The sequence below is a fragment of the Grus americana genome, chromosome 1, assembly GCF_028858705.1.
Source record: "Grus americana isolate bGruAme1 chromosome 1, bGruAme1.mat, whole genome shotgun sequence".
Lineage (NCBI taxonomy): Eukaryota > Metazoa > Chordata > Aves > Gruiformes > Gruidae > Grus > Grus americana.
In genome coordinates, this window is record NC_072852.1 from 78,493,165 (window position 1) to 78,520,083 (window position 26,919).

Here is a 26,919-nt window from a genome sequence, read left to right on the forward strand (position 1 = left end):
ACACCTTTGCTCGACACCTGTGGACAAACTCATTTGTCCTCCTGCCTCTACCAAATTCCTGCCTCAATCTCCACCCTTCTCGTAAGAATTAAATGTTCGATTTGCTGCCTGTGTACTATTCCCTTTCCTTCCCCCTCAGCAGCCGCAATCCAGGGGCTCGCTGGAGCAGAGAGGGGGCTCAGCAGCCAGGCTTCGCCCCGGCGGTTTTTCCGCGAAACAGCTCGGGAGGCTGCAGGAACAACCTCGGCGCTGAGCTGCCCCAAACCGGCCACCGCTCAGCTATCACCCGCCAAGCCCCGCTCCCCGGCGGCGGGGACCGGAGGGACCCTGCCCAGCAGCGGGCGGAGAGGGAAAGGGCTGCCGATAAATACACTGGCCCCCCGCCGGGGTGCGGCTTGGCGAGAGTCTGGGGGGGCCGAGCCCGCCCCGGCGCCCAGGGACACCCCCGGCCCCCGCAGAAGGAGCCCGGTTCGGCCACCCACCCCCGGGCGGTGCCGGGGACAGGGACGGAGGGGCGGAGCCGCAGCGGGGAGGAAGGCTCGGGGCTGGGGTGGGGCTTGGTGCATGTGGGGATTTTGAGGGTTTGCTTTCGCCTTGGCTCCCTCCCGGCGGCGAGGCGAGCGCCGCCCTCCCCCCGGCTCCCTCCGCCCCGCTCCGCCCCCGCCCTGCCGGCGCGGCTCCCGCGGCCGCGCATTGTGCATCGCGCCGCTGACCCGGGCGGTAGCATCGGTACCGGCTCCTCTCTGCTGCGGAGCCGCCGGACCCCCCTCCGCCCTCCCGGGCTGGGCCTACGGCTCCCGCCCCCGGTGGCGCCGGCCGGGGTCGCGCACGGTGAGTGGGAGGCGGCGGGGCCGGCACCTGCGGGCGGCGGGGCCGCGCACCCTTGGCGGCGCGGTTTGGGGGGACCGGGCGCTGCCGGGTCTGTGCCTAGCGTGGGGCTCGCCCCGGAAAATTGGGGAGGGGAAAGCGGTCTGTCCGGGTCTTTCCCAGCGGACACGGTGCCTGCGGGGGGGCGGGGGGCGCGTCGTGTCCCCTGGCAGCTGGGGGCTTGGCGAGCGGCTCCGGGGACCCAGTTGGCCCCCAGGAGCCGTGCGGCCGCGGGCAGGCGGGGTCTGTGGTGAGCTAGGTCAGCCTGCAGCGGAACGGTCTCCGTGGTCTGAGGGGGGCTCCCGGCTTTGTTCCTGTGAAGTGCGATAAAATACAGCCCTGCTAGCCCTTTAGATGATTTTTTGCCAATTCCAGACCTGGGGCTCGCAGTTTTTGCACACTACGTGAATGTTAAATTAGTGTTAGTGCAGACACTCATCTCTTTTTTTTTTTTTTTTTTTTTTTTTTCAGTCTGAAATAGCTCAGGTAACTGGAGTTGCCTCTAAATGTGATTCCTGTGGGTTGACTGCTGTAAGCCTTATTCACGCAAGTAAGATCTATATGCATGAGTAAGATTATTTAATATTTTTTTTAGAATGATTTTGCATGTTTCCACCCTGAAGTGTATAATCTCTGATAGCTTTTGCAGAAGATGGGCTTATGCGTTTCAATTTGTGTGTGTGTGCGCGCAGTTGCTGTTAATTTTGGCAGCTCCTAAGTGATCCTTGGTAAAGGTCCGGTGTCTTCATTTTCTTCAGGAATACATTAAGTTGGATGTATGCCAGTGGTTTGGTACTGTAGAAGCAACAAGAGAGACAGCCTTAGAAAAAGGATCGAGGAAATGATTTAGCTTTTCTAATGTTCATCGTTTCCAGCCAGTGTACTTTTAAGCATTTCATTTTAAATTACAGGAAACAATCAGTTTTTGCGTTTACCAGCATATTGATGAGTAATGGAAAGATTGGTCTTAAACTAAATTTTGATGCTTCATTTAAAAGAAATGCTTTTCATTTCTTCTGTCTCAAACATGTATTCACCTTTAGGAAAGAGAGGAATAGCAGGTGATGACTGTGTAGCTTTCTTGCAATTTGAATAAAAGAAATAGTTCAGCATAGACTGGCTATAGGAATAGTGGACACACCTGGCATCTAGCGTGCAGTTGGATGTGGAGCTGTGGTGCTGCCTAGCAAAACTCTTCTTTGTTCCTAACTTCTCCTGTAGCCAAAGAATAGCTTATCTCAAACTTAGTTCTGGGAGTCGGATGAATACTGCATGTAACTCTAGTTTCTCTACGGTAGTCTATTAATACGTGACTTACTGTGAAACAGGTATTGACAGGGATTTCGTATTTATAATATACACCGTTGACTGAATGACTTAATGCTGCATCTTTCTTTTTCTCATTAATAATCTAATTAGGGGAAGACTCTGGAAGGAATATGGAATTAAGACACGTTCCCAGTGGATATGCAGTAAAAAAGACACTGCGAGGCAGATGGCGTAAGAGCAATTTCCAAAAGTAGTCATCACCCAAGCTAGAGCCAGATTTTGAACACTCCTAGGCTTGCGTTTAGGCTCCAGAGTAAACTTCTAGATTCTCAGTTCGTTCTTGTTAGTTCTCAAACTTCTGTATCCAAAGTTCTTTGGGGAAAATGTATCACTGTAAGCCGAGCTCCAAGTGTTTCAACACTTAAGAAAATCAAGCCCTGAGCACTTAAAAAAAATCTGATCTTTGGGTTACAGTCATACTTCCCTTCATTTCCATTCTAGAGATGTTTCCATTTAATTTTTATGGCAGATAGAATTATAGTTGTAAAATGTAGCCACAATAAAGCAAGCCAGTAAAATTAGTTCAATTTTTTTTTCTTATGTAGAAGCTAGCAGGATTAATGAGCAGCTCCATAAATACACATGATAAAATGCAAGATTGGTACTAGAACTGTACGTGGTACTTAATCTTTGAACAAAAATAATAGGTAATGGCTAAAAATAGTATTTCCCGTCTCAACAATAGAGTTAAATATTGTAATGGATATTAACTGCAACAAGGTAGATTGGTCTGGAGCTGGAGGCTCTGACCATTCTTACCGGCTGACTTTCTGGCCTACTTCTTTGTTTTCCTTTGAAGTATCACTCTTGCATGGGTGTGTGATAATAAACCACAAATGCAAACCAAAAAGCTGTTCTTTAAATAGAAAGTTTGAGCTTTTTTATTTTTTTTTGCTGCACTGTAATTTCTGGAACGTATTCTGATCCCGTGTAGCTCAGTGCAAACTGCTGAGCTTCATTCAGGTTGCGTCTAGATTTACACAAGTGGTTGGTCCCACGTATGGGCGAGAGCATCCTTGCGCCAGAAAGAAAGCGCTTAGGTCTGGTTCTGATCGTTTAACAGTGTTTGAAGTGGTCAACATCACTGCCTTCGTATTAAGGTCAATGAAAAATTTGCCTCTGCAAAAGCACCGGCCGCAGCCTCTCAAGGAACTGTCGAATTATGAGAGCTGGTAATTATCTGCCTACATCTGTGGCCCGGGACTCACTGACACTGAGCACAAAGAAGAGAGGAAAATGACGAATTCTCATCCAGAAGCATGTCCTGTCGGTGGCATTTGCTTTTCCCCTGCTTGCTTAGGATAAGGCTGGTGAGTTTGGTGTGGGGAGAAAACAGTGATTAATTAGCTACTGTGTATCTAGCCCTTGGAAAATGAGAAATACTGTGTGGAGATGATTCAAATTAAGTACTGTTATTCCCTGTTATTAAAGAAATTACTTGCTTGCTCTACGTCTCGAGTTGGAGTCGTAGGCGATTTTAAAGCATTGTTTAAACTGTGGGTTAGGTCTGTTGATGCAGAAAGGCCAGGGAAAATCTTTCAATAGGAAAAATAATAGGTAAAGAATTTTGTTTAAGCCTTTTTCTTAGTAGCTACAAAATCTGTCTATGGCAGGGAGGAAAAGGGAGTTGAATGGAGCCGAGCGAGGAGCTGTGGTGTGAGGTAAAATTCCGATATTGTTCTCTCATACCACCCCGCAAATACATTTGCATTTAAAATTTCCAGGCAAGCCAAACTGTAGGACTGGTGCAGAATGCTAAACAAAACCTGACAGCTAACTTGGAAAATGCCACATGACGATGCTGGGCATTCCCTCGCTCAGACAGTTGAGTTGAAGATTGTTTCTTGTAATGATTATGGATCCGAAACAAAGACAAGTGCAGGAAAAAAAATGGGACATCAGTTTTATTCCGAGCTATTTTCACTTGAACAATGTTTACTTTCTGTCACATTAGCCTGTGACTGCTGGAAGGTTCAGAGGAACTGTAAACCCCAAATCCCTTCCTGGCCATCAGTTGGCCACAATATACGCCTTTGTGTCGCTCAGGCTGAAATTCATTCTGCTTGGGATGCTGAAGAGCATCCAGGGCGCAGTTGTGATCTGAAAGGTACTGGGTATCACCAGGGAGGTACCCTTTATGCCACTTCTGTGAGCACACAAAGCAGCAGCTCTTTTGGGGAACTTGGTGATGCATCTCCTGTACAAGAATAAAATGTATTTATGCTCAGCGGTGGTGTGATGTAGAAGCCAGGAGGATGACAACCAAGGAAAGAACATGAAAGGCGTCAGAAGAGCTCAGTGCGTTTTATCTTTTCACGTGTAAAACCTGGGTGTCTGCAGTTATTGGCAATGAACTCTCCCTCTGCAGACAGACTGACGGTGCAGAACAATCCGAGGAGACTTGAGGGATGGAAACGGGAAAATAAAATGAATGGTAGGTTAACGTGTGTATTGGGTGTGAAAGAGCACACGCAAAGTCACGGGGCTGGAACAAATCAAGGGCCTGTGGTCAGGCATGGCCGCTGCAGTGAAGCGGTGATACAAGGTAGCTCAGTTTTCCGTGATATCCCGGTTATGAACGGAAGAATAGCAGGCTTTACGTGTGCAGTGTGGGTGCATCTGGCTCCCTGGCTTAAAAATAGGACACCTGCCCTTTGAAAGTTTGAGAGGAAAGGGAAGGAGCTGATTAGCAGAGCAAAGGGACTGATTTCTGAGGGATGATTAAAAATGCTTAATATAGATTATCTAAGAAGCAAAGATACCAACAGTTTTAGGTGTGAGTACTCAAGAGATAATCACTTAGCCTTTGCAAGAGAGTGCAACTGAATGTGCTGCAAAAGAGACGGTAACTTGAACATCGAGAAGAGCTTCTTGATGGAATGAAGCTAAATAATCTTCCATGTCAAATGCTGGTAGAGTTGTTGGTTGGGGTTTTGTAAAGTTCAGAGCGCCCTGGAAAATGTTCTGCAGGGCTGGCAGCTCACAGGGTTGCATCTCCCCTGGCTGAACTGTGCCTGGGGATTAGGGTGGAGGTTTTAGAAACAAGGCTCTTCAGTTAGCAGGCCAGCTCCTCTGCTGGGAGTTGACTTCTGAGCTCCCCTGTGTGGTCTGCTGGAAGGGATGGAGCTAGCTTGGATTAGGTGCTGATAGGGAGGGAGATGGACTGGGTGAATTAATAGATCTTATTCCATCTTTAGCTCATAGGAGCCTGTGATCCAGGAAATATATGAATCCTTATCTTGCTGGCAGCTGAAATGCATGCCGTTACTCTGTAGAACAAGTGCTATAGTGTCTCATACGCCTTTCTGGTCATGCAGTGAGGGAGGATGGGAGGAGAGATGTGATGAAAGACACTTTCCTGTGGTGAGCGCAGCAGGCCAGGCTAGGTACATTGCTCGGTTTACATTGACTCTGCTGTTTTGTGTCCTTGGACCCATGTTGAATTCTCCTCTTGAGGAAAAGCTAGAAAGCAACGGACTTGAGGTGTTTTCCTGCTTTAAGTTCCAGCTGTTACTGGGGGGGGGAGATATTTTTGGACAGTAGTTACATCTTCCTTTGCTGAGTCCTATTATAGACACATTTTGTACTTGCTGAAATGTGAAGAGCAACTTGAAAGGGGTGTGCAGCTCTGCTGAAGTTGTAGGTGATGCACAAGCAGATTAGAAGGGCCAAGGTACTTGATTCAAAACACACGGCAGTCAGGGGAGAGACTGCTGCTTTGGGTCAGCTCCAGCAGTTCTTCAGTCCAAGATCTTACGTTTGCTTATGTTTGGATTTAATCAATTTCTTTGGGCTCAAGGTATTTTTTAGAATGTGGTTCCAAGAATATAAAGAGGTTGCAATTTTGAACTTAATTAGTTTTATGGTGTTGCTGTACTAATGATAGTGCCCTGTTCCTCTCTGCAGATATGAGATGGGTCAGCTTGTTAAAAGTCTGATTAAAAAGACCACTGAATAGTGTGTTGTATGATAGTATGATAATGCACCTCTCCTGGGTGATTTGATGTTTTAACATATAATCTTTCCTCCATTGGATTTCTTGCTGTATCCAGAATAAACCAGAGTTTATATAAATTAGACATGTTCTTCCTGCAGAACAGGTGGAGTTATAAGTGCTCCAAGATGGTATGTTGTTGCTAGATAGGGAGGAATATTTTTATTCTGATTCATAGTAACTGCTTTAAAAATTTGAGACAGTTTGGCTGTCTTCGGCATGAATGGTTTATTGGAGAGCCGGCAGGGAAAACATTGTCAAACATTTACAGCACTGGCTGAAGGATGACTCTCCTTTAATTAAGTGTAACTTGAGTCCCAAAATTTCTTCATCTGGTGACTTGGTACCAGGTTTTTATTTCCTGCATTGTCCATTTGAAGCGGAAAGTCAGAAGAAACTAAACTATGACGTTTAGTAGTCTTGATTGCAAAGGAAATTGGAAAGCTGAGAGAGGTTAAACAGTCTTCCAGAAAGTGCATTAACCCAGCTTGGATGTGCTCATCCACCCCTCCATAAGCCAGTACTGCTGGTTTTCTTTTCACCACTATATTAATTTTTCTTTCTGTAAAATACTCTTTCAGGGCTCTCTCCAGGAAGAATGGAGGGGCACTTCTCTTCCTTTGATTAACTATTTGTATCTCGATCCAGAGAAATACCTGTAAACTGATTGAATTGGTGATTTTCATTGATTCCACTGAATAAATTAATTTCACATCCAATTGTCCCTGTAAGAGGAACACCTACTGCTGTCTGCATTAGTTTATAGGTGTGACTTGGATTTATAGTATCAGTTACGTCTTCACGTACGGGCACTAATGATTACATTCAGAGAGTCTTGATTCACTGCTGTCTGCTCCACTGGTGGTTACTATGACTTTCTAGTCATGGTTTTGCTTGTTTGTTTTGCCATGTTTTGTGGTGGGGTTTTTTGTTTTGGTGGGTTTTGTGCGGCTTTTTTTTTTTAAATTTTTAAAATTTTTGCTCTGGAGGACTAGGCGAGGACCACTGTCAGCAGGTTGTTAGACTAAACAGATGATTGGGTTGGCATAACAAAACCTCTACTCCTAAATAAAGCATCGTTTCTGGTATAAATTATCCTGTAGTGTATCCTATCAGTGAGGTCTGAATCAGTGCAATTCAAAGTGCCAGGAAAAAGACATTCCTGTGGTAATTCTGGCATCCCTGAAGATAGAAAGTATTGGAAATTTTGAGAGAGAGCTTGTTCTCATAAAATATCCAAGCCAGTTTTGTATAACTGAGAAGCAGCTTGGAAAGTTCAGATAAGAAGTCGATGTTGTCCAAAACTTGAGATTTGTTTGCATGGATCAAATTTGACATTACAGCGTGCTTACCAAATTAATTCTATAGTGTATAGTTCCAGCATGAGTTGATTTTCCATTTTATTCTGCATGACTTTTATTCATTTATCATTATTAAACAATTTCCTGGGAATACTTGGGCTTAAGTATGTGTTTGTATGACTACCAGAATTGTCTGTGATTATACAGACAGGACAGAAAACTCTAATGGAGGTTAGAAGATAAATTTTTCCCATCTACATCACTGTATATACCTTGTTACAGTCATCAAGGGTTTCTCAAAGTTTACTAGAAGATTTAATTTGAAGAATGGTCCCACCCAGGAACAAGATGCAAGATTTATCCTTAGCATACTCATGTACAGTAAATTCCTCTTTCTTTTACTGTTTTGAAGGTCAAGTTTTTAGCAATGATAATACACTCCTGGCATCCATCCCTTTTTACTTTTTTGCTGGGAAGAGAGTAACCAAAAGAATATTTATTAGCTGATTTAAATAAACTTCATTTCCCTTTCATGCGGTTTTTACCAATGTTTAATGAATTGCAGAGCTATTATCTCCCCCTGAATACATCGGGGTCTTTCTTGAATTCCCATGAGGGTTTCTTGATCACTCACACTGTAATCCTGGCCCTCATAATTATTTTGTAGCATACGGAAAGTCCTGTAGATGCTAATTCTGGTGGCCTTAATCATGCTTATTTAACAAATAGTTCCAGTCCCCCATTTATCTGCCTTAGTATCTATTGTTTGTTGGTGATTTCATGGTGGGTTTTTTCCTGCCTTTAAACCCTTGGGTTGAGGAACTAAGACCACCCTGTGCTAGGCAGAATACAAGCACAAAACAAAGTGCAGTCCTTGCCCTGTGCATTAGCACTTTCTTTTTATGACTGAGGGAGATTCCTCTTCACTGATCTGTACTCAGATCTCTCCAGACTCTCAGTTGCCACTTTAGCAGCATTTAGATATCCTAGAAAGTAAATCTCCAGCTTAGGGAAAACAGTGCAAAACTGAGCACCACTCTTGGAAAAACAAACCTTGTACTTGTTGGAATCTCTAAAGAATTTAAGTTTATAAAACCTACCTTTCATCCATGTGCTTAGGCAAAAATGTGATGCTCTTCCCTCTCTTTGCCTTGCTTTTCCTCTCATTCAAGCAAATGGGCTGATGGATGCTTAGGCGAAATGTGCCCCTTCTATTGTCTGTCTTGTTTGCTTGCCTTCTTTCAACGGCTTCTCTATTCAGTGTTAAACAACAGGAGAAGAAAACCATTACTAAAAATGAAGGTATTCTATTACCACATTATCCTGTGAAGAAGGATGTTCTGCCTCTCCCACAAATGGTCCAACTAGAGACGTTCCTTGCAGGTCCTAAAATCTGTGATGGCAAGAAGAAGCTTAAAAGCACATTGAAATTACAAATCATTGCATTGCTGAGATGCGGAGCACTCTGTACTCTTTGAAGACTACAGCCTGGAGTGTGATTTTTCTTTTTTTTTTTTTTTTTTGTAGGCAGCAGAGCTTCAGAGGCAGAGCCTGGGGATGTCAGAGGGCAGTTAACGGAACTAGGCTCTTTTCCAAGCATTCCTTTGTTTTCCTTTGGTTTTCCATACAGTACAGCTTATATGTACACAGACATACATAGATACACATGCAGACGCACGACGTTTAACAGACTGAGTGTGAAGGCTGACCCCCTGCTCTTAACACAGAAGCCACTGCTCTGCACGTTTTGCAATGTGTCGTCCCTAGTGCCCTGTGTAACCTTGTAGAGGCGTTACGTGGAATGTGACTCCTGGAAAGATTTGCCGGGTGGCTAGATGTGGTGGAAAAAGTGTATGGGGTTTGCCATTCTTCTGATCCAGGAGAAGGTATGTCCAGGCAGACTCCGGACGGCTTCTGTGCAGTGATCCATCACCAGCAGGTGTTTGGAAGGATGGACGCGGCTTTACACTGCTAAGATATGCCCTTTAAGGCTCCTTGCTTCATGCTCTTATAGGGAACGTGAGGAATGCAGCTGACACATCTGTTGGGATTCCTGCTCTTTCAACCTGAGCTTTCCAAAGCCTGGTGAGATAGATCTCGCAGAGTCCTGCAGAGCTCAGAATGGCTTTTTATCCACAAGTCCTACTGAGCAATATTTACATAATATGGGGCAGGATCCCATGTGGTTTGATCTTTGGGTATGACCCAACTCTTTACCACTGTAATGATCCCATATAAAGTCTAGAGGCGTGTTGTGGTTTGGGATGGCCACAGTGATTAGGAGAACTCCTCCTGGAAGGGCATGGGGAGCTTAGGCAACCGTTGCTACTGTTTTGGCTGGCCCCAGCACTTCTGTGCATACATTCAGAGATCCCAGATATAAGCAAATAAAAGCCATTTGCTTAGATTACACACACACACACTGCCTTTTTGTTCTTTTTCAAACTCCTGCATCTGCTGCGTTGCAGTCTCCTGCCTGCCCCTACAAATGAGACAGTAATTGAACAGATTTATTAAACTGATAGGTTAAAGAAAAGGAAATAACAGTGGACTTAGTGACATTTGAAGACAGTTCTGACCTCTGAGGAACACAGCATGGTGTGTTGGAATAAAGCTGAAAGACAGTGGTGCCCTTGGTCAGGGTATCCAAAGTCATGGGGAATTGAAGAAAGATTCACTTTGCTTATGTTTCAAAAACCCTGTTGTTTTGCTGACTCCACAGCAAAGCCCCTATCTCGAAAACAAAGTACAAAACCTTCAGCGTGCTAGTAATGCAGGTCCCTCTTAGACCAGCACTCAGTTTAGTTCTTAATTTATTACATTTTTTGCTTACTGAGAGGAAGTCAAATGGATTGTGACACTTTGGGTGGTGGCAGGAGGTGTCTGGGAATGGATAATCCGATGCTGTTGTAAGCAAATCTCGGTGCTTGTGGCTTTCTTTGTAGCTGCTGAACGGGGTGTGATGGGCCAAGGCTTATGCTGTCATGATACGGAGTTGGGCAAATTCTGGGAGAGCACTCGAATATAAAAATCTAAGTGCAGGGTTTATGTGAACAAGCGTGGAGAAGTCAAGTAATGCCCATGCATTTAAAGTAGCTAATTGTAGTAGGTATTGATTCATTTTGCATTGAGTTTTTAGGTGTGACTCCAGTCCATAAGCAGCACCACATGCCCTTCTCCTTGGGGCTTTTCCATGTAAACAGGACTATGTCATGCTGTAGCTGATGCCTCCAGCACTGACAGCCAAGTCTTGTGTGCTGTCCTATTTCCCATCCCTCCTTCTTCCCCACCCTGTTTGATTACTTTTCAGTTTCCTCTATTTAAGAACTGTAAATTACTACAGTAAACCTGTTACTCTCTGGGGTTATGTTTATCTGTTGCTGATTTTACTGAACGGAGCTGTGCAACAATCTAAAAGATAAGACCATGTGAATTAGGATACTAGGTCTCGTTGAGGGCTTTCAGTTTCTATTAAGTGGAGGAGCACATATTGCAAACTTGAAGAAATAGAAGGGAAAAATTTACCGCAGCCTCTATGCATGGAGTAACTTCAGGGGAGGATGCAGATTTGCCAGCCCTGCTGTACCTCAGTAAAAGCAAGTGAAATGCAGTGCAGGTCCCTGGTACATAAGTGGAAGATGGACGTCTGGCACAGCACTGTTTGATGCAGCTATGACCTTGTGCCTTATCCCAGCAAGGTTGTGCGGTGGGGGACAGTGGCAGCAGGGAATGAGGACAGAAGTGAAATGACCTTCCAGTTTTCTCTCCTCCCTCCCAGGAAAACCTGGGCCACGTGAAGTCACCCTGAAGCTAAAGCAGTTTAAAAACTCACCGAGTCAAGCCACCACCCTTGCCGGAGAGCAGTAATGTGGTCTTCATTTCAGTTAATTCTGGTTCAGCCACCAAAACCCCTTTGTATTTGGCCCTTGGGGCAATATTCCGGGTGTTCATTTTAAAGAGCCAGTCTAGCTAACTCCTCCTTGGGGGAAGAGCCTTCCTCTTACAGGGGATACCAAGCCCAGAGAGTCCTTTGGTTCCACAGAGGACATTTATATTCAAATAGAAACAAGCAGAGCTTTTTCCTGAATTGAAAATCCCCATCTTCGGTGCGTTCGCTGGCTGACTGCTGCAGCGTTCTATTTGCTGTGCTCTCTGCTGTCGTGTTTCATTGTATGTTTTCTGTTAACACAAAGGCATCTGTGTTAATCTCTCATTTTCCAGGCGATTCAGCATTCTCTTCCAGCCTCTGGCCACCTCCTTTTTCTCACCTTTTTCCCAAGGTGGAAGTCAAATTTGGTAAAAGTATGTATAAGGGGGGATTGACCCAAGTTTTCAAGACATTAAAATTACTGCGAAAGGAAACCAAATGGGCTTGTGCCTTTCTTTATTGTTGTTTGATTTTTTTTTTTTTTTTTTTAATAATAGTCAGATCCAGCGCAGCCTGTAAGTCTCCGGGACCATTGTAAGTCAGGCAAGGCAAAACAGGCTCTTGCATTTCTTTCTTTAGCAAAACCCGTAGCCTTCTGGCCAAATCCCACAACCTTAGAAAGGCAACAGAGTATTTCAGCTCTTGAAGGCCTGCCTGCAGACTGCTCCATCATGGAAGAAAATGCACTTGGGGAGCTGTGGCGAAGGGAGCATTCCCTTGTCTTTGGTTTTGGTTTTCACTTTTTAGGGTTATTTTTGTTCATGTATTTTTTTTTTTCACTATCAGATCAGAAACTAACTTTTTAGAGTATTTTTCTTCTCCTGCCTTTTAATTAATAGATGAGAGCTACTAAACATCATCCCTCAAATATTTTGGCAAAACCAAGACATTCCTGGTGTAAATAAGGTAAACGGAAGGAAAAAACCTAGGATTTTGTAGCAGTCATATAATATTGATAATAGGCTTTCAACTTCTTCTGAGGCTTCAGAACTAATTTTGAGAAAGGAAAGTAATTTTTTTAATTACCTTTAAATAGAGCACTGAGGAGTAAAAAAAAAGCTGTGTTGACTCTGCATGGGGAATGGAGCAGCAGTGACCCAGACCATCTTTCCTTGGGGACTGCTCGGTGAGGTCTTCGGTATTCAGAGTCATATACCAACTCCATGTGAAACAAATGGAGTCCAACAGTCTTTTGTGGCATCTTGTAAAAGCCTTTTTCTCCCTCATCGTTTGAAAATGAGGGAGAAATAGGGAGGAATTTTTTGAGTCGTCTGGCTTGCTGCTATGAGATTATGTGGAAACGCTTTCGCTACTCTTTAGTTATCCATGAATGATTGTGCCTAGAACATATCCTGAGAGAACATATGCTTCTGGTTTTGCTTATGCTTAATTATGTTTTTTGTGCTGTCTTCCCACAGCATCTACTTCAGTCAGATTTTGGTCTGTAAGCCTATGACTGAGGCTTGGTTGGTTTGAGAATAATGCAAAAACCCCCAACAAATAATAATTCAAAATCCTTAAATACAACTATTTTTATGCTATTTTGTAGATGGATCCTGCTTGATAAAGCTTGGAGGAAAAATTGTCTGACTTCTAGCTAATTTTTATTGAGGTGTGATTGCTCTTGAAGCTCAGAGAGAGTTTTCCCTGAATAAAAAGTCTTAGAAACAGTGCTTAGGCTTGTGCAGTCTCCCAAGCAGCTTCCGAGTTTGGTTCTTGGGGGTTTCCCCCTCTTGGTTCTCTTTGTGTCTGAACCCTTGGCAGCTTTCCAGCATTGTTCTCCGACCTGCTGTGAAGAAGTGGAGGAGCGGTGCTCTCTCACTGCTAATTCAGCAGAGATCGAGCGATAGCGTTTGGTAAAGGTTAAAGATGCCGGCTGAGGATAGGCTCAGAGTCACCCACCCGGCCACGTGCCTCAGCTTGCGGTTCCTCCCCATTGTACGTGCCTGTTTCTTGCTTGGTGAAGGTAAGAGCTACGAAAGCTGGCCATTGCTCTTCAGGATCTCTCTTCTGATTTGCCTTTTTTTTTTTTAAACATATTTTTTTCTCTTTTGTTTCATAAATGGAATAACTGATGCTTCAGTGTAAATACTGTGGCCCTGGCAAAAGCCTCTCCTCTCTTTCTTCCTCATAAGTGCTATGCACATGCTTGTATCTCTGTATAATGCAGAACAGTGGCAAACAAGACTTAAGGTAAATTCACCATCAAAACAATGACCAGCCAGTATTGTCCACCAGCTCAGATTTGACAAGCTCCACACCATGCCTTGATACCCGCATTCTTTCTTCTCTTTGGTTATCACCTAACTTTCGCTATTAGAATGCAGAGTTTTCATAAGATTTCTCAAAGTTTGTTTTCACATGTGGCAAGATTTTCTGTTTGGGTTGTGCTGTTGGATCTGAAATCTAAATCATGTTGCCCTTCAACTACTTGTGATACTGGATCTCCAGTGTTTCCCTTGTTTTTCTGTGTAAGCTTAAATTCTCCAACTATATCATCTTTTGTTGAAGAAGCAGTTTTGGTCAAGTTTTAAGTGACGACTCCTGCTTACATGGGGTTGTCACCTGCTTACAAAAGGGTTGTGGAAATAGCATCAAAAAAGTTTGTAGGTTTGCGTTCTCCTTGCACCAGCAGAAGGTTTTTTTTTCTGAGGTTTTTGCTGAATGACTCGGTAAGGCACAGCAAAGATGCTGCACTGCCACCTACTTTGCAAACTGCTGTTTCCAGTTAAAATGTGGAGAGGTCCCTGTCGCCCCAGTTGCTTGCTACTGCCCCTACCCCTCTGCCAGCAGTTAGTCTTGCATGTGCTTGCTTTGCAGAATAGACTACGTGAGTGCTCCCTAACCCGCTTTAGGCAAAATCAGGAGGCTCAGGTTAAACTTCAAATGGGAGATGTTTAAATGAGGATGGCTGTCTTAGTGCTGGTGTGGCTGCTCCTCCTTCTGCCCCAGGAGGGGTGGCTGGACCTGGGGACTGCTTTAACCCTGCTCTTTGCATCCGCAAAAGGATCTGTTTGCACAGTGTGACAGTATCTAAGCCGAAGCTTAGACTGGTTTAAATAAATCCATTTAAGACTAGTGCAGCAATTGTGACTTGGCAGAACTGGAACATTCCTCTGAGCCTGGTTAATGTGTTAGTTTGCAAAATGTTCATCTTTAAATTGCCCAGTATTGTTTTTCTAGCAGCTGTTTTCCTCTCCTCTACCTGGTGGGAGGCTAGCATTTGGGGCTTTTGTTTATGAGTGGGTATTTTGTCCATGTGTCTTGATAAATGCTCCCAAAGCTCACAGAGTGCCGTGCAGGTAGCAGGCTGCATGTGATCTGTCAGCTGGCAATAGCTCATCTGTTCACATGTAAAAAATCTCAACAGTTATGGAAATTTTGGTAGGAACGAAGACATGACAAAGTTTCTCAGGACAACCTGGCAAATTAAAATGGGGAAGAGAAAGACTCCACCACCTAGACTGAAAAGGATCTTATTTTAAAAGGCTTAAAGTTGTGTAGAACTTAAGCCAAGTTGGGAACCAGTTAGGTAGTCCAGGATAACTCATTGCTTATACCAAGTGGAGGAGGATGGCAAAGAAGTTTTAGGTTTTTCTTTTTATTGATGAATCAGGGTTCCTTTTTTTCTTCTTCTTTTTGTAGTAAGGATGTTTCTTTTCAGTTCAGATGATACCAGTTTAGCCCTCAAGATGGTGTTGAGGCTTTCATGTTTGTACGCTTACAGCAGTGGCAGGTTGGGACAAAGCAGTGCCGTGACGGTTGGCTATGTGACATTGTATTCTGGCTGTAGAATGACTGAAGGGAGACTCTTAGTGATATTGTTGCATGATTTGATCATGATTGTACTTAAGCAACTTATTATTATTGTATTAGACTTTACATAATTACATGGAAACAGGCACTTAAAATGCATATATATACACACGTATATATGTATACACATTCTAAGTTAATAACAAATAAGAGAATTGCTTGGAGTGAGAAGAGACCTAGATCCAGCACCAGTGAGGAGGCTACACCCTCCTTCAGTCCTCTGATAAATCCCCAGTGCCAACTGGCATGGTCTTAAGTCTTAATGGACAAGTATGTATTAGATTTTTCTCTGATTAAGCCACCAGCCCTCCTGCAGGAATGCTTCCAAACCACGCTCTCCTCAGCCGATCGGCTGGGCTTTCTTCCTTAATTTCCTTGCAGCTGGTGAGCCAAACCAGCTTTGCACCTGCCTGCCATTCATCCGCTGGCTTTGCCCCGTGCCAGACCAGCTGTGCAGCAGCAGTTGCCATCTGTCTGGGGTGAGGACAGATTGCTAGTACAGAGACTCAGGAAGTAATTAAAAGGCGAATTTAATCTTGCTCTTCAAGCACGTTTAGGTCCAAGTAGCTCTCCCTCCCCCTGCTGAAAGAATTGGGGTGGGGGGAGAGGAAAGAAAATTGTAGGAGGGAAATACAGGGAGGAAAGAATTGAGATGCGTCCTCACCATCTGTCCACCGCGACTTGCGCAGCTGCTCTGCCATTGACAGGTTGCCGTCCCTCCACCCAGCGCAGACAGCCAAATGGTGTGCATCATGAACAGAAACCACTGAAGATTAATGCTAGTAAATAGCCTGGTCAGAATAAACTGTACCTGGAGACAGAGCCTCTAGCTGCTCAAAAACCTTAAGTATCCTCCTTCCTTCTTCTCTTGTTTCTCCCTTCTCTCCACCCAAGATTTTCCCAGAATTTGGGAGCCAAATACAATTTCAGTACGCATGCTTTTTCTGGATCAAATCCCATACCTCTGAACGCAGCATGATCAATTTTGGTACATTAAAGGGTTATTTAGAAGCAAAGGGCAATGGCTAGTTAGAGCTACAGTGGGACTAACTACTTCTGTGCTTAAAATTAGTTAAGGATGTGCTTAAATACTACATTAGCTCAGGGCCTTCATCTGCTACCTGGGGCTGCACAGTTTCCAGCAGTCCCAGCTCCAGGGGCATGCAGAAGATGCCTTCCTTTCATTTGTGAGGAATATGTATTTTGCATCTATTGCTGCGGAAACATGGCAAACAGGCGAACACAGACTTGAAAGTAACAAATACTAGAAACTAAACAAAAATACCAAGGTCATAGTGTGCTTTTGTGCATGGCTTTAGATATCTTTCTTGAAATCTTAGTTGGGCGCTCAGGAGGTGTCTGAGGGGTTCCCCCAGAGCAAGGTATGTGTGGAAGTCCACCTCTCCTCTTTGGGAGGGGGTCTCATAACAACTTGGGTCCTGATCCAGTATCTGTTGACATCAATAGAAAAATAGAAAGTACTCAATATAAAAAATTCCAAGCAGAACACTATTTTTTATTTACCTCTCCTGGTATTACTAATGATCATTGAGATTTTCTAGAGATTAGTTGCTGGCAAGTGTCCCTTCCTGAGCCTGAAGGACTGTTCAGGCAGTTGTTAATCCCTAAGAATAGCTCTGAACTTCAGTCATTACTGAAAAATTGGGTCTTGTTTAGAGACTCAATGTGTCTCTCCTAACTGTTTAGAGAGGTGATGATGGGGTGACATTAAAGCCTCCCTAATGTTTGCGCTGTAGGACTTTAAATTATTGATGGCAGGAGCACAAAATGATAGCTGAGTTGAATCCAGGTGCTTTTTGTGATAGTCCTGTAACTGCTGCTACTTCTATTTACCTCTTCTTTTTTGAAGTCTGTTTCCCACAAAACCCTTCCCTATGTGCTGCCTCCAGTACATGGAGTCCTGACATTGCTGCACAGTTTATCTAGCCTCTGGCTGATTTCAGTGACTGAGGATTGATGGAGCCGTGAAATTGCCAGTTTCTGTCTAAGTCCAAGACCAACGTTCACATCTCCCCAAACTTTGGCAACTGAGAGATTAGAGACCCTGTCTGTCTTCTCCCAACAGTAGTTTATCCTCTGCTATCTAGTCATATCATCCTTACTAGAGATGAGTCAAAAACTTGCTTTATATCCTTTTCTCCTTTTATTCTGAAGGGGTTCAGGCAGCTGTACCTGCTTTGAGAATGGCAGCAGATGCAGGCTGTGGAGCTGTATTCTTGTGTTATTGGGTTTCCTTGGGAAGCTTTTGACTAAGCAGCTGCCGTCTCATGTAGTCAGAAGCTGAGTCTGAGAGTGTAGTGGAAACGTCAGATGAAATATAAGAAGTCGCTGCCTCCAGCTATTTGCTACCTTTCTTCGAAATCTGCAAGGCTGGTAGAGCAGAAAGTATCTCGGTATTGCATCTGGCAGCTTCACCAGGACCTCACCTTCCTTGGCAGTGGAGCTGGCACCACTGGATTTTGCAGAGAGTGTATCACATCTCTGCCAACTTTGTTTTAGTAGAGCAGGGGAAGAGGCAGAAGCAGTGGTAGTGTTGTCATTTCTTAAATTTCTCTTTACTGACTTGGAAAACTTCTGTAATGAGTTTAGGATGAACTGCCTATTTATTCTTTTCTTTCTTTCTTTCTTTTTTCTTTCCCCTTCCCCTCACATTATTAAATGCAACTGGCAATTACTTCTGCTTTCAGGATGCATGACTGTAGAGTACTACCCATACAAGGATAGGGCTCTCTTTTTTTTTTGTCTTCATCCACCCCGCAGTCATGTAGTGATCCTGGAAATGGAGAATTACAATGTTTCACATGCCTTTACCCCAATCCATGCCACCCAACCAAAGCTTTCTTTTGCAGTCAGGGCCTTGTGAGCATCGCCTGTAAAACTCTGCTACAGGTCCTGCACACGTCTCTAATCTGGTGCCAATGCTGGCGTTGTTAGGCTTGGTTATCCCTGCTGTGGCCATCAGCAACACCAGCTCTGCTCTAAATATAGAGAAATGTGAGTTTGAGTGGAGATGTCCATGTTGATGTTGGTGAGCCTTAGAGCACGTCCAGCAAAGTCTACAGATTGGTGAAAAGAGACAAATAAAGTTGTCAAGGGGGTTTGTGGGTCGTGACCTTGTAATTCCTTTTAGCCATGCAGACTTTAAATTCTTGCTGCATTGGAAGTCACGTCTGGCCCCGCTCTGCTGGCAGATGCTTCTCCCTCCCCTGTTGCTTCTTCCAAAGCTCGATTATCGCTGGCTGTGCCAGGAGCGATGGATCGGCTGAGAAGGGTGTGATTTGCTTCTCTAAGCTGGTTATGAGTCTCAGTTGCCCAGGATCCATCAGTCTCTTAATCCTTCCATAGAGGGTTGCTGCTGTTCTTAATAGGAAGCTGCTGTTCATGGCGGATGTTTTTCACATAGGCTTCAGAAGCAGCTGCCTTAAATGTGGTCTGGCGCCTCTGCAGACAGAGGCTGAGCACTGGGCTTGGTGAGGGGCCGGGGTGAGGATGGCTGTGGGCAGCACCTCCCTGTTGTGCAGGAATTGCTTATAAATAGGAAGACAAATTGAAATGTTCCCTTTTTGGTTTTCCACCTCCCGCAGTTTTTGGGAATGAGGAAGAAGGCCAATAAGAAATGTTGGTGTTTTAGTCAAAAGCAAAGGCAGCTGAAGGGGAATGCTTTTTTTTTTTTTGGTAGATGTTGCTGCAGAGATAGCGCCAGGATGCTGTGCAAAAAATCCTGCCTAGATTTGCTCAGTTTTCAGATATGGGGGTAGGGCAGTTGACAGTCCCTGTCCGTGAGATTGCCAAAAGTGACTGAGCCAGCAAAGGAGACCCAGCCGGTGCTCAAGTGAAATTCTTCCAAAATGCCTTCATTTACACTCACTGCATCCTTTCCCAGTAAAACCCTTCAAATGCTGCTTCAAAAATTGTGTTTGAGTGCTTTAATGGAAGCAAAGGAGAGACCTTTCCCTTTCGTCCTGATAAAGCGCATAGAAAGTTCAAAGGGAACTTTTAGTGTTTAGTTATGCTGCGTTCACCCTGAGTTACCTGAAGCTTTAATGTTTTATTGAAATTGCTGGGGAATGTTGACTTTCATGTGAGACCTGTAAATGGGCAGCCTATAAAACCAAGGCACTAATATATCAAATATGAATTTAGCTTAAAATGATGCACATGATGAATAGGATTTTCCAGTCTTTTTCTCCTGAGATTGTTGAAGATTTTTTTGTAATTTTCATTGAAGCAGAGCCAGAGCAACGCAGGAAGATTTAAAAATCTCAGTCTATAAAGACATTTATGAATTCAAATCACTGCCATCAGGAATTTTTTTGACTTTTGTTAAGTGGTAGTCACCCCTTGAAAAATGCGTTACTGTTTTACCTCCACAATTAAATTAACAGCCTGCTTGCAGCGTGAAAACTCTGGCAGTGATGCAGTTGCATTTGCAAGCTTTGCTTGTGAGCTGTTTTCACTTACCTGAATACAAATTAAACTTGAGGTGCTGCGAAATGCAGTTCACGAGGTGCCCTCTATGAACTGGAGCGTCACCACCTACATCCGTGCAAGCACACTTGCGGTAATCTGTGCACCGCTTGTCTGTGACATCAGTCAGTCCTTACATTTAAAACTTGGTCTGTGGGAAATGAACGAGACAGGTTTTAAATATGAATTATTGGAGTTTCGAGTGTTGAGCAAGTCATAATCTAAGATAAGAGGGATCTTTTGGTGCTTTTAGACTCAGTTAATCCTGCTATTAGTCCCTTAAAGTTTCATTCTTGGTTTCGGTATGTGTGCTAGCTTTTTCTTTGTCTCCATGGAGTAAAATTTGACACATTTTAGTTCACGGCTTTCTATGACTTTTCCATCCTACTTCTAAGGGTAACATCAAGGATTTTCAGTAGAAATTATTGCCTTTAGGTTTCCATCTTCGTAAGTTTATGTCCTCAGAGAGATAAAAGCAGATTAAGTGTCGCTGTTGCAGCAGAAAAGAAACTCCAGCAATACACGCAACAGAAACAGACTGTCAGCAAAAAAAAATTCAGCTAGGAGAAGTCAGCATTAAAAATAATCTTATTATTTGTGTGAGGTACAATGTTGCCCCAGGGAAAGTCAGCGGGGGGTTTCCTATCCATTTCTGTAGCCAAAATTCACCAGAATTCATCCTTTAGTTATAATTTGAATTTATAGTATGGGTTTTAATTCCATTGAAGTGAAATATATTTTAAAGGATAAAGATCAGGGAAATAAAGCCCAGAAGACTGTCTCTTTCTCTCTGGGGGGCATGGGGGGAAAATAATATTTTATACCTGCAAGTCTTTCACAAGTCTGAAAGAAGAGTGAATGAAGGTGCTCGGGAAGCGAGGTATAGCATAAGCTGAACCCCATGATTTTGCTTGTTGGGACCAGTTGCAGACTAGCTCGTTAAATGGCCAGAGAGGGGAAGGCCAAGAGCATAAAAGGCCACTTGCTTCATAGACTGAAATAAGGCTTAGCCAGCCCACAGGAAAATCTACGCACATCTAACTTGAGGAATAAAGCCAAGAGTACAGATGGTAGATTTTATATCAATGTCTTTTCACTTCATTCTTCCCATGCACTTTTTTCCACACTTCTAGTTGATTAGCTGAGCTTGCAAAACTCTGAAAGTAGTGAGCAAGCCTTTGCAATTTCCAGCCATCAATATGCTTCCTGGTCTTTGCAGCCCCAAATTAAAATCTTCCAGTAGAAGAAGGTCCATAATGTTGCTGCTGTGGGTATTCACCCGACAGCCTTTGACGTCAGCCTGCCAGGCTGATTGTAGTTTAATTGCAATCACCATTTCCAGCCAACGTGTTGATTCTTGGCTTGTGCCTTTGTAGACTGCAGTCACTGAAATGATAGAGCTTATTTGCCGGCCACTCACGGCTGAACTGAAAGATATACGCAGTAATACCCGAAATTAGAGTCCGCGTGACTGATTTCTCTGGCCGTAGCTGGCTGAGCAGTAGGTGTAAGTGGGCACCTGTGTTGGCTCTACTGAAATACTGATTTACAGCAGCTCTCGTTGTCTGTCCTGAGGAAGAACTGACAGTCCCTTCACTGAGCGAGTTCATGCTGTGTGAAAAATTAATTTCACCCACACTCACAAATAAGTTGATTTTAAAGCACTGTCATTTAGAAAAGGAGGGGCAGTTCTAATTATGTTTTATAATGTACCTGTGATGCGTGATTGTGTATTTTACCCTATTTTTTTGAATACTCACTAGTATTTGAGCAGCTAGCCTCTCTGCCAGAAGTAGCATTTTGAATTTGAGCAAATTCCAAAATATCTGTTCCTTCAAGCAGCATCACCAGCCATGCTATACCTTTTCCTCCTCTGCCTCGAGCACAGAATATAGCTGGAAATTACATTGCCCTGTGGCTCAGAGCAGTTTGAGCTGAATCTGGGTTTGTGGCAGCTTTGGGATCCAAAAACCGCTGGAGTCGTGCTTCTTTCCATGCTGGTCAGGAGGTCTCTAAAACTACAACATGATGGTTATGTCTGCAAAAGTATTTTGGGCTGTTCACTGTGGTTCCCCTCGGAGACTTGTATTGCTGCTTTCCCTATAGTGAGGTGGAGGGATGGGTAAGTCTTGTTTCTGAGAAAACTGTAAAGCAGTTCTGAAATTCTGCCTCTGGGAAATGCCTGGTTTAAGGCATGGTATCAATACTTGGTATCAAAAGGCTATATGAATTCTTGATTTGCTTTACCTGCCAAAATAACATACTGATTGCTCAGCTGGTATGGGGAACATGCTTAATTAGTCGCTCGCAACTTCTGTACAACAGCATCACGGTTCGGTGTTTTTCAGGCATTCTCTTTTTTTCTTTCCCCTGAAACTATAAATAGTTTAACATATACAGGATATCAGATGAAAGCAAGATAAATGTAATTCACAAGTTTTCAAAAAAAAAAATTTATACTTCAGGCATGCATTGATGGAATAGCTGAGCTTTGATCATCAAAGTTAGGTCAATTTAAATAAAAAAGACAGTGGAGTTTTATTCTGAAATAACCCCCTCAAATCCTGAAGAATAGCACTATGATGTTGGTTTATTATCCTGGCTAATCAAATTATCACAGGTTGTAGGCAAAATGGAGGATTTTTTTTAATCTGCTATCACGAGAATGTCAAGCAGCATCTCCAAGGAAAACACTATCTTCATACCATAACTATCTAATCTTTTGAGAACCCAATAGCTGCTATTACACTTTCTGCTATCCCACTTTCTAAAATCAGTGGGATTTCTCATATACTTCAAATTAGAAGATTAAGAATCTTCTTCAATTTGCCTTTTAAGCAGGGAGGGAGAAAAAAAGCCAAAATTCATGACAAGGCCTATTATTTTAGATACGTACTTTGATAGTATCCGCTTCCAGCTGAGATCAGTTGGTCATAGCTTTTGGAAGACCTTAACGGCCTGACCACTCTAGCAGTTTTGGCAGACGCTCCTAGTATAAACCCAGCTGTATCAAGAAAGCTCTACTCTGATAGAGTTTGTTTTGCTTAGAGTGGTTTTTCATATACTATTACAACATCTAGCTGTGTGCACAGGAGTTTTTGTTGGTATAGCATGTTCATATCCAGTGTACTATCCTCATATCTTGGTTTTTTTGCTGTACGTCCCTCACTTCAAATTTGTTTATCTGTCATCTCCCAGATGCACATGTGTCGTTGAAAAGGTTACTTTCCCTACCTTGCCCCCAGGTACTAAAAATGTCAGTTCCTGGCTCTGTAGCCTACAGGCTGCAGATAATTTCTCCCAATGCATTGCAGTCAAAATGCATCGACTTCGCGTAACACTTATTTAAACTAACACCTCTGATTTTGACTAAAATAAGTGGTAACAGAATGCAGCTTGCACCCGTAGAGCAGACAAAAGATGGGAGTGTAAGGGGATTACTTAGTTCTCTCAAATGCAGGAAAGATTAACCTTAACATATGTATTTTTAAACACATGCAGTTATTTACATCCTTGCAAAGTGTGTATGAAATGCTGCAAAACAAAAGCAAGGGCGGTTTGTACTCAGGATAAACTAAGCCAGAAAGGACATCTATATATTCCTAGTTAAATTTAGCAGTGTGTTAGAGCTGGTACTAATGACTATGCAAAGTGCAAGGCATGAAGAGCCGTACTTGGAATATGGATGCAGATGTGCGTGAATACCTCTGTGTGTGTGTATGTATGTATGTCTGTTTGTGTATAGAAGTATTTAAAAAAAATCCTAATAGTGTTTTATATTTATTACCAGTGATTTAAAAAAAAAAATATTTAAATTATGACGATGTTCTTATTTTAAATGACTTAATTATAAATTCTGTGTTGCACAAAGATAGCCAGTCTGGCATTGTTTATTGTGTTAATAGTCATCTTGGAGAGGCACTTCAAGACCAGCTCAGGACAGGTGGTGATATTATGACCATCATTTGAAGCCCTAAAGAAAGCATTTCCAGAATTTCTAAATTATGCATTTAAGACTTTTCTGGGCCTTATAGGACAGCGGCTCTCCAAAGGCGATTGCCACAGCTCACACAGTATATTTGAAACCTTTTTCTGTCACCTCTTTAGTGCTAGAACACAGAACTACTTGTGTTCTGTGTGCTCATGGAAACTCTCTTATCCTCTTTAGTGATAGGTGTAGCTCTTGGCGTTGGTATCAATGAATCACTGTACCTGAAGAAAACAAAACAGAAAAGGGAAAAATGCAAGAAGAAATGTTTATTTCTATCAGTGATGAGACAGAACAGCACTTGTTTCACTTCTGTGTGTGTCATATATGAGCTTAGTAGTAGGCTCTTGAGAAACAATTCCTAGAATAGCAATATGTGCAATACTACTTTTTGTTCATCTTTTGTTGCAGAGCTGCCTTTTTTGCAAGGGGCTGACTTTTTTCAACCAAATTGTATCGCCTGCCAAGAATTTTCATGTGACTCTCGGAAACCTGCTGCAGAGTCTTCCCTATTTGCTATTCAGTCCTGTTTTCTTCTCCCTTTAGCAGGTAAGCGCATGTTTCTGCAATACTATTTGCAAGTGGAAAATGTTTCCAATTTCAGACACCTGGAGAGTTCGTTTTGTTGGACTCACTAGGGTTAACATCTCTCTTCCAAAATTTCCCACAGAACCAACTGTATTTTCTGCCATAGAAAAATATCTGACTAGCAATGCAGCACTTTGGGATTTTTAACATCAGCTCGTGTCAGTCTTCATCCCTCTAACTTCAGTGCAGCTTAAAAAATGGTATCCATGGTCTTTCAGCTGTGAATCTATTTACAGCTGAATCAGGGTTGTGAGCAAGCAATATAGAAAATTGCTTGAATTTTTGCTGAGAGAAGCCTCTGAATAACTTTGTCCTTGGAGGGGGGGGGGGGGAAAGCCCTGAAAGTAGAGAGCCAGAGTGGGTGATGCAAAAGCTCAGGTGTTATCCACCATGGCAACCTCGAGCTGAATGAGAGGGTTCAGATACTGTTCACCAAGATCATAGTCAGACAACCATTGCAGAAGCAGATTAAGCTGCCCCGGCTGACTGTGCACTGAAGCATATGAGGAATTCTCAAATGACCTATATATGATTGATGTATATATGGGTGTGGCAAGAAGTGGCACCGAACAGCTGAGTGGTAGTAATATCTTACACAGCTGCAGCTATTTCTGCAGAGGTGCTTGGCACAACCCGCTAAAGTTGCTTAATATTCATTGCTAGAATTGGGATCTGCGTTTGAGATTCAAGGTTTTTAGGAAGGAGGAAATTTTACAGATTTCTTGAAATCACTTTCAGTAAATGCTAGTCGTTAATGGAGAGTGTGTATGGGGGTGTGTGTGCATTTACGTGAAAGGAAAGTAAATGTGCTTAATCTGTCTTTGTTGTTCTGTTTTTCTTTTAACATTATTGTCACATGTAATAGCTCTTATTTTTTCAGAGCAACTTGGAAATTCTCTCAGAAAACAATTACCGGTTTCCTCTTCCAAAAGAATTTTCTTTCTGAACGTATTAAGAGACTTATTTTCTCTTAAAGATTAATTTACTTTATCACTAAGCTGCAGAATCTAACCTCTGCCATGGCTTCAGCTTCTTTTTCTGTGTTTTTTAAGCAAAGTGGCCTTTTCCAAAGGGTTCACTCTTGAAAACTTCTGGTTTGATTTACTTGGCAGTAATGCATGCTTTCTTTCCAATTTGTATCAGGCAGTAAATGATGGGAGTGCCTGTTCCGTGCTACTTCATTGCAGTAGTAGCTGGATTTTGCTACAGTGGTTACCGGGTCTCATCTCAAGCTGCAGAGGGGAATGGCCCCCTGTAATCTGCAGCTCCCACTGGGGCCGTGCACCATAATCCAGTGCAAGGCTGTGACCTACAGTAGAATTTAGCTTGGTCTTCAAACTGGGCACAGATGTTTAAAAGTGAGAGAAATCATTTTTGTTTGCGTGGCACTTTTTTCCGCCCAAGGATTTTCAGGGTGCTGTTACCTACTGCCAGTCTGGATTCTCTGAGAGGCAAGTTAGCAGCACCGGTAGCAGAGAGGGGATATTTGACATCTATGCATTGTACAACAGGAACTTGATAGTCTTAGGTCATGAAAAGTATGGGTATGAGCATTGCTCTGCTCCTTACAAGTAATTCCTCTGGAAAAGTTGAGGGAAGAATCTAAGTATAACTCAGTCAGGAAATCCTTGCTACCTCTGCCCACATTATTTCAAGCATACCCAGAAAAGTTCTGCTCCTGAACTTCCCAACCTTCTTTAAAATAAATACGCGCGCCTGCTGTTACCTAAGTTAGCAGTCTACCAACGGATCTGTTACCAAATATGAGTTCTGTCAGCAGCAACTCCAGATACTGCTGTTCAGAGGATTCAGCCATTGCCAGCAGGACTAAAAGCTGCTCTAATGCTTCACTGAAATATTTCGAAAAGTTCACTGTGAACACTTCATCTTTGTTTTGTTTGTTGTTAAACTTTTTATTCTTGGTATTATAAAGAACTGCCCCTCAGAGTAAACAGGGAGACATGTGCATGCCTTCTGGTTTTAGTGGAGCATTTGCAAACTATCCCACTGTAAACTCTTTACAGATGACTCTGTAATCTGTAACCTTACTATGATGGACAGTCAGATCAGAGTTCCCACCGTGTCAGGAGGCGTTATTAGACGTTATTGCCTTGAGCAACTTATCACCACCCTGACAGAGTGTTTGCTGACTGGAAATATGAATGCCTTATGAAAAAAACCACTGCCTGCCTGCTGAAACCCAGCATTTTATAACCATTTGGGGTTTTTTCATTGCAAAAGCCATAACTTCTCACTTGCTGGCGATACAATAAACTTTAAGTGATGCCTATGATTTTAAGTGCAGCATTGTATTCAAATTTTATATTCCAACAGTGTGCATATTTTCACAATTACATTTATTATGTGCTCTTTGTTGTGGCATGATATAATTTAAAGGTCTTAGGAGTCTGGTCGTATTGTAACAGGGACCATAGAAAACATGTGTGGAAGGTTTCAGGCCCCCATTAGTTTACATCTGTGGGCCATGGCCTTTGCAAATGGTTGTACATAGGTTTTACTTTCTGGATGTGTAGAGTCCCATGTTATTCCATGAAAGTGTCAAAGGTTTCAAATCCAGCACATACAGAAGCCTTGGCGTGGCAGGGGCCTGATCAGAAAC

General features: G+C 43.1%; 1 protein-coding gene across 6 annotated transcripts in view; it reads left to right on the top strand.

The window, feature by feature from the left end:
• Window positions 1-676: 676 nt before the first annotated feature.
• PRR5 (proline rich 5) overlaps window positions 677-26,919 on the top strand; it is a 94,817-nt gene continuing 68,574 nt past the window's right edge. For 3 of the 6 annotated variants that reach the window (XM_054834481.1, XM_054834533.1, XM_054834511.1), the window contains exons 1-3: window positions 677-831; window positions 1,339-1,417; window positions 24,123-24,260. The gene's annotated coding sequence lies outside the window, so the exon portion shown is untranslated. Of the gene's footprint in view, window positions 832-1,338; window positions 1,437-3,268; window positions 3,507-24,122; window positions 24,261-26,919 lie in introns of those variants that run through there. The other 3 variants (XM_054834498.1, XM_054834516.1, XM_054834506.1) reach the window with 3 other exon arrangements.